Here is an 8,810-nt window from a genome sequence, read left to right as displayed (position 1 = left end):
TGTTTCATTACCTTCTCTTCTTCCTTTCATTGTTTCTGAGAAGTAGAACATATATCTTTCTTAGTCCTTTAAGTGAATATTGTTTTCCTTTTATTTCTTTCAAGATTTTTTCTTTATCTTTGAGTTTTGGCAGTTTCACTATATGTCTGGGCGTAGTTTTTTGGCATTTATCCTGCTTGATTTCCTCTGAGCTTCCTGGATCTCTGGTTGGGTGTCTGACAAGATCCCCTCTGACATTAACTTGCAGAAATTCTCATTCATGACTACTTCAAATATTTCTTTTGTTCCTTTCTCTCTCTTACCCTTCTGAAATTTCCATTATGTGTATATTACAACTTTTGTAGTTCTTCCTCAATTTTTGGATATTCTGTTCTTTATTTTTTAGTCTCTTTCTCTTTTAGTTTTGTTAGTGTCTATTGGCATATCCTTAAACTCAGAAAGTCTTCCCTTAGTTATATCCAGTCTACTAATGAATCCATCAAAGACTTTCATTTTATTACAGTGTTTTTTGATCTCTAGAATTTTTTTCTTTAGAATTTCCATCTTTCTGCTTACCTTACACATCTATTCTGTATATTGTCCCATTTTTTGATTAGAACCCTTAGCAAGCTAGTCACAGTTTTTAAAATTTCCCTGTCTGGTAATTCCAACATTCTTGCCATATCTGAGTCTGATTCTAATGTTTGCTCAATTATTTCAAACTGTAGGTGTTTTTATTTTTTGTTTTTATATTTGTTTTGTTATGCCTTCTAATATGCTTTGTTATTTTTATTCAAGAGCTAGATATAATCTACTGGGCAAGTGAAGGACCATAAGTAGGCCCCATTGCTAAATTGTTGGTAAGGTGTTGGGAGAGAGGAAGTATTATATAGTTCTTTAATTAGGTTTTAATCTTTTAGTGATCCTGGGCTCCTAGTTTGTTAACTTCACAAGTGAATATCAATTCCTCCCCATTTAAGGCAGGACAGGATGTCTGGGCGTGGACGGGGGTAGGTAGGTGGACAGTGTGTCTCTTCCTTTACATAGAAAGAGGGAGCTAGAGTTGAGTATCTTCCTTCCCCTCCCCATGTCACTATGGCTCTGATAAAATCTCATAAGGTTAGTCTCTGATAAAATAGTTTCTCTTGAGGGCCTTATAAAGAACCTTGAGGCCTTATAAAGAACAAAATACGCAGGATCATTTTGACTATAGTTCTCAGTTTAAATCATACTTTTATAATCATTTCATGTCCTTTCTATTTTGTTTTATTTCATTTATTTTATTTTATTTATTTATTTCAGAATGTTTTCTTTTCCTCTCTTCCTCCTAGAAGCCTAAAGAGATGGAATTTTTCTCTGACCTTCAGTGTGGGAACCTGACTGAGCTTCTGGGAGTAAAACTCAAAAAAAAAAAAAAAAAAAGTGAGAATCTCCTATAATTAAGACCCTCTAGAGTTTTAAAATCTAACTGTCCACAAAATCTCAGACTTGTCCACACTGAGTCTCCAGCAATTCATCAGTTAAAGCTCAGGTTTTCCTACCTCAGAACTAGTTTCCTTGGAGGTTTCTGCTTCAGTAAGTTGTGTTTCTCTGACTCTACCTGTCTGTCTCTCCAGTTTGAGGGACAGTGGTTTGCCCTATGATCTGATCTCACTTCTCTGACAAATTAAGAGGTCTTTTTGATTTTTCAGTTTCTTCAGGTTTTTTTGTTTGTTAGTTTGTTTGTTTTATTTTGTTTTACTTATTGTTAGGATGGAGTGACAATTTCCAACCTCTTTATACGCCATACTGGAAACTGGAAGTTCTACCTTAATTTTTTTAAAGTGTACTTTGACCTTTGAAGTAATGCTTCTTTGAGTAATATGAATAGATCTGTCTGCATTTCAATGCCGAGTAGCATACAAAATACATGACTTGAATATTTAAAACAATCTTGTATTTGGGAACTATATATTAAAGGATTCTGCTTAAAATAACTATGTTTACATCTTCTTTTAAAAGACTACTTCTCAGGCACCTGGGTGGCTCAGTGGTTGAACCTCTGCTTTCGGCTTAGGTTGTGATCCTGAGGTCTTAGGATGGAGTCCCACATCGGGCTCCCCATAGGGAGACTGCTTCTCCCTCTGCCTATGTCTCTGTTGTGTATGTGAAAAGTAACTTAAAATATGTGTCATCTGGATGGTTGTGGCAAGTAAAATTTATCTAGTATGTTTTTTTTTTTTTTTTTTTGCCAAAATTGTCAGCTAATTCAAGTATATGGCTATTATAAATCAACAACAGTTAGATATAATAATAATGCTCTTTCTCATACTTACCAATTCAGGGTGCCTTAGCTTTCTAAAATCTAGTGACTGCCACCAAATTTTAAGAGTTTGAAGCAAATCTAATGTCATTCTTTCCATTCTTAATATTGATTTGTTTCAGTCTATGCTAGCATTTTCATTGTCAATAATATGTGATGACTTTTCTATGATTCCATGAGAGAGACAAAATCTTCTAATTGCTTCTTGATTAAAAAAAACAAAACAAGGGGGATCCCTGGGTGGCTCAGCGGTTTGGCACCACCTTGAGCCCAGGGTGTGATCCTGGAGTCCCAGGATCAAGTCCCATGTTGGGCTCCCTGCATGGAGCCTGCTCTCCCTCTGCCTGTGTCTCTGTCTCTCTTTCTCTCTGTGTGTCTCTCATGAATAAATAAATTAAATCTTTAAAAACAAACAAACAAACAAACAAACAAAAAAGAACAGATTTTGGCACCACATAAATTGTCCAGAATTTACATAAAGGCCAGAAGCAATTGTTTTGTTGGATTTGGGGAAGTTGTAAGGTCAATATTTAATCCACTTTTCTTATTCTTTGTATGCCAATACCATACCATTAGAAATAGCTCTCAAGTGCAATGTTGGTGCAGCTTACCACTACCAATAATTCAGAATTGTAATGTTTTGACTTCTTGCCATGCTGGTCTTCAAATGTGAGTGGAACATAAATGATAGTTTGACTTTCCATAAATAATCTGAAATTGTTCATGGAATTATGAATAGTCAGATGCATGAAGAAATTTAGGAAAATATTTTTAAAAACATATTTCCCATAACCAACTATTTCTAGTTTTCTAATAGGAATATCATCCTCCCAACATACAGAAAAAAAACCTCTTATGCTGTTTATTGGGTTGATTAGAATCATGGAAAGAATGGCAATTCAAAGGGGTGTATCATGAGAGAAAACATATCTGTATATGTTGGTTTGTTTCATTGCTATAGGAGCTCATAGATATTTTCTACAGAGAGCAAAGAGTTGAGGATGGAACCAAGCTCAAGTTGAATACTAACCCCAAGAAACAGTTTCCTCACATTGTAAACCTCATGATATTGAAAGCTACACTTAAAAAAAAAATCCATATACAGATTCACTGTGTGTGTTTTCCATTGTTACTTTCTGGAAAGGATTGATGAATAAAATTACTGGTGAGACTGATTGTATAATTTTCTTATCAGTCATTTACCCAGCTTGGAAGGGATAATGTATTGTTTCACATTATTATATTTTAGTTATAAAAATATATTACATAATCTGGGCTAAATACATGACTTCAAAATATATTAAGACTGTCATTCACCAAGAAAATTGTTCAATACTGTACAGCAAAACAGATGTACACTAAACTTTGGGAGGTACTGATTTGTGCTTAGAGGACTAATTTAAAACTGTCAGGTCTTGGCATTGGCAGTTTTCCTTTGAAAATATTTAGTATTTTTGAAACAAAGATCTTTGAAGACAGCGTCAATTCTGTCAAAAGTATATAAAATCCCTAGATATTAGGTGAATATTTATACACAACACATATGTATGCAGATTTCCTTTTCCAGTGATACTCATTACATGCTTGTTAAATAGGTGTTCATTATATGATCAGCCAAGGAGAGAATTAATGTTTGGATTGACTCATTTTCCCAATTCCCAGGTTGTTGGGAAGAATTTAACATATGTTTCCTCTCTGAACAAAAGCATAACTGAGGGAGGGAGAATAAGACCCCAATAGGGACTTAGATAAGCAGAACTTCAGCTATTATAGTATTGGTGAGGGTGCTTCTAATTGCAATAAAAAGAAACCCTACCCAAAGTGGCAGAAAAAATAAATGTATTAACTAAGAGAGGTGAAGCAACCAATCTTAGAAGCTTGTTGCTTCAGCAGTGGCTCCATCATATCATCAAGAAGCCATGCACTTTACCTGACTCTTCTTGGCCTTCCTAGATGAGAAGATTGGTTTCCGTGTACAGTGAACAGAATCAATACTGCATGCTTCCTTTATCAAAATTAATAGAGAAAAAATAGGGACTTCCTAATGTCCCTTTGAATAGCAAAATGATAACTTTTCCTGAAGCTATATAATAACTGTTTCTTCATATCTTATTGGTCATCTGTATCTTGTGGACATCCTTTAACCGATACCTGGCTAATTGCATGAAACTACCTTTAGAGACTCCATAAACTGAGACTGGTTGTTCAGATTGCATTGGTACTATTCCAATAGGTGAGAAATTGAATGAATAAGAGGAAACCAATGCTGTTGTTACCTGCAAGTTCATTCCTCCATCATTACTATTTGCAGAAGTTTTCTGTCCTGATTAGAATATCATTGCAGCCAGACTACAAGGGGAATCCTCTTACATTGTTTTTATTGGGTAGAGTGTAATTGTGTAAAGAATGACAGTCTGAAGGGATGCATCAGAACTGCTTTCTCAGGTCACCCCATCAGCCATGTAGTATACGTGGTTTCCCATATGTATCTTTGAGTTAGAAATATTGCAGCTACACTAGTTTGAAAATTGTCACTTCTGTTACAGTTTTGTAGTTCTGCAAGCCACTGTTTCAAAAGACCTCAATTCTGGTTGTCTGGCTCTTATGCCATATTCCCTACCTCCCTCAGTCTGTATTATTTAAAAAAAAAAAAAAAAGTCCTACTACTTCCTTTCTTGAAGTTCTTTGAAGCCCTCCATTTGCTTTCAAGCAAGATTGAAGACCCCCTGTTGTATGGCATATAGCTGTTTCATGTCAAGCTGACACTGGTTACATGAATCTTATTACATGATATGAAAAAAGAAAGATAACACTGATATTGTCAATGCTGTTCTTCAATACAATGAGGTGAGATGGAGCTTCAAAATATAAATTCAATTAGGTTTGAGTAATAAATATGCATCAGCAGAATCTATACCTATGTGTTTACAGACATTGATGAAGAAAATTTTACTTTCAGGTGATCAAACAAGTATATCATGATGACTTCCTCAATAGTCTTGAGAGAAATAACTGAAGAATTAGCTTATGAACTATGAAAACTTAGAAGCATAGATTTGTCTACATAAGCAAATATAAGTCCAAAATAGGAAAAGACAGTTATTTGGAATCTTTAGTTGAAAGATTTTGTTTCAATCTTTTGTTGAAATATTCCAAGGGATAAAACACTTGAAGTTCTTAATTTCAACATATCCTCCCATGAAACTGTATCATCTAATAACTCAATTCATTATATAGGTATTATACAGGTTTACTACATGTTACTCTGTTGGACTACCTAAAACAATGGGCTATGTATTTTATGGTTCATTGGAGAGATTTTTAAAAGGAAGTCTGGACTACATTCTATTTTCTCTTTATCTGTTACCTATAAGAACAAATTACCCATGAAAGAAGCAAACTCAATATTCAAAGCCTTTTCAGAATCAGTCTTTCCTTGCCTCTTCTTTATCATATACTGGGTCCCTCTGCCTTGTTTTGCATATTTTTTATTTTTTTATTTTTTTATTTTTTTATTTTTTTTTTGTTTTGCATATTTTTTAAAAGACTGAAACTCTCAATGTAAATTACTCTATATGTAATTTCTCCTTGAAAAGATTGTGGGTCTTCTGGGACTAAGGCTAGCCTAGGTAAACATATTTGGAATCCATTTCTCTCCAATTCTTACTGAAAGCACAGTGCATCTGTTAAAAAAGAATAAACCCATAACTATGTGGAGAACCTAGGAAAGAGAACAGCAAAGAAATAATGCTAATAAAATTTGTTACAGTAGTGATAAATTAGTATTTTTCATTGGAAAAAAGCTCTAAGCTCAGAATAAAGAATGTGAATATAAATCAGTATAGCAGTCGCTTTCTAAAAATTTATTATTCAACACTATTGCTTTTTTAATGTGTCCCTTCTGAAAAAATTATGTATGTGTAATATAAAGGTGTTTTTAAAAAATGATATTAAAATTAAATAATCTGATACTTTTTCTAAACGCTAATTAATCATTTACTGTTAAACCCAGGATTATGAGCCTTATTTTGTAGATCATAGGATTTTGGAGAACAGTTAGGAATAGTTAACTCAAGGACTATGATTTGGTGTTTAGTTTATTTCTCTGTTCCCTATCTGCAGCTGATGTTGCCAATTAGTATGATTTCATCATTCTTACATAACTTCAATCCTAAGGGAAGGCCTCTTTGGGAAGAAACCTACACAATAACAAAGGAATCTCAGGCCTGTATTTACAAACCTAGTTTAGACTCCCATTTACACGTGTAATCGTACTGACAGGTACACAGAACATTTGAAGAAAATCAACAGAAAGACAGTGCAAGATGAAAACATGTAATAGATCTCAGAATACTGAAGTGGAAATCAAGGAAGGGGAGATAATCTTCTAAAATTATATTACTGGAATTTGAAGAAAAAAGAGGGAAGTCATTCAAAATACAAGAAAAGACTGCTATAAATATGAGACCCATATAATAGAGTTGTTAGCAGTAAAAAATATAATTGCTGTATTGAAAAAAAAATAAATGAAAGACTAAAAAATGGAGTTAAGGAAATGATCTAAGACATGTGATTCCTACAATGATAGCATGAAAGGATATCCATTATCTCTCAAAAGGAAGAGAAAGTAATTAGAAATCAGTAAAGGACCAAATAAAAAGAAAGTAAAATAAGTTCTGATTTAGAACAACTGTTGAATTGTTCATGAGAAATGCATTTACTTTAATACTTGGAAATGTTATTTTCCATAACACAATAGTTTAAGGATTTCTCTTTTATTCCCATACACATTACTTGGTTCTGATCTTTAAAAAACTTAATCATATTGTTTCTAGTTTTACAGTTACAGTTAAAACATAGGTGGTATGCTTCAACAAAATGGGTATGTATGTGCATATGTCTTGGCTATGAGAATGTTCTAATATAATGGACAGAAGATGGAATGCAGAAGCAGCAAAAACTGGGTGAGAGTGACATGATTGACATGCTTGTTCTAGTACACAGAATCAAGATTTAGAGTAATGTGTTTATAATTAAAGGATAAAATGGAGATTTAATATATATTTTAGAATCATAAAAACAAAAGGTCTGAAAACTAGGTATAATTTTAAAATACTGGGAAGTGAATAAGAAATAAATGTAAGGCATAAGATTAATTAAATAAATTCTCAAACTTCAGATAGGAGATTTCATAAATAATATATAAAATTAGTAAATCAGGGTGCCTGGGTGGGTCAGCCAGTTAAGCATCTGCCTTCAGCTCAGGTCATGATCCTGGGATCGAGTCCTGTGTCGGGCTCTCTGTTCAGCCAGGGGCCTGCTTCTCCCTCTCCCACTCCCCCTACTTGTGCTCTCTCTCTCTAATAAATAAATACATTTTTTTTAAAATAGTAAATCAATAAAGGGAAGTATCCACTTGAAAGATTCAAAGCAAAAAGGGTTAAAGTGTTTAATTTGTGGATTAGGACTAAGATTCAGAGATGAAGTGTTTGATAGTAGAAATGGCTACTTTTACATTTTTATTTTATCACTCCGCTGAAACACTTTAAAATGTTTGTAAAATGCATTCTTGTATTGCTTTCATAATAATTTTTAAATTTAAAAATGCGTGATCCCTGACTTGAGAACAGGGGCATGTAGAGGAGCATGAGAGAGGGGGGAAGGATAATTTTCCATTCCATTTTGTTTACATTGTTTTAATTAAGGGGGAAAAAAGAGGGAATTCATAAAATAATATTTTCAGCATTTAAAATACAATATTCCATATCAATATATTTAAGATTGCTTCTTCCTTGCTATTTCACAATTTCTCTGTTTTCCACTCTCACTTCCAATATCAATATCAATACTCCTGTGTGTCTTCAACTACCACCATGCTTGGCATTTCATTTCTAGGACAAATAGCCACCCAATAGCTCTTTAAAGAACACAGTGCACAAGAGGAAGACAATAATATTGCAGCAGTGAGAGAAGCAGGAAATGTTCTATGTTTAAATCCTACTGTGTGCAATTTCCTAGGAGGTGGTTAGTAACAATTTCAGAAATAGTGCTGCCCTCTTCCTTGTCACTTTTTTTTCTTGCAGAATAAATTCTACACTCAAAAATGTGCCCTTTTGGGAAACTACATAAAGTTTGATCAAAAGTCATTATGAGGAAAACCACTCTCCATTTTATTAGCTGAGCCAGTGTCACCCCAAGTAAATAGCTCTTACTTTTACAGAGAATTGCTTTTGCTGCTCCAATTACACTATCACAGATGCTTCTGGTGTTTGAAACCAAAACTGTTATTATTTAAACATTTGAAAAAGTAGTAATATTTTCAGCTTAAAATGATTGATTTAAACACAGAGAAGGGGAAAAAAACAAAAGCTTGGGAATTAAAGTAGGATGATCATTTGAGAGCAAGCATATTTTGTAAAAACTCAAGTTAAGAATAATCTTTTATATAGAAATTTTTTGAAACTTGGAGTATGACTTATGAAACATATACAAGTTTGAGATTCAGGTCCCATGTATGTCATCATCACAT

The sequence above is a fragment of the Canis lupus genome, chromosome 33 (assembly GCF_011100685.1).
Source record: "Canis lupus familiaris isolate Mischka breed German Shepherd chromosome 33, alternate assembly UU_Cfam_GSD_1.0, whole genome shotgun sequence".
Taxonomy (NCBI): Eukaryota; Metazoa; Chordata; class Mammalia; order Carnivora; family Canidae; genus Canis; species Canis lupus.
This window is presented reverse-complemented; position numbering follows the sequence as displayed.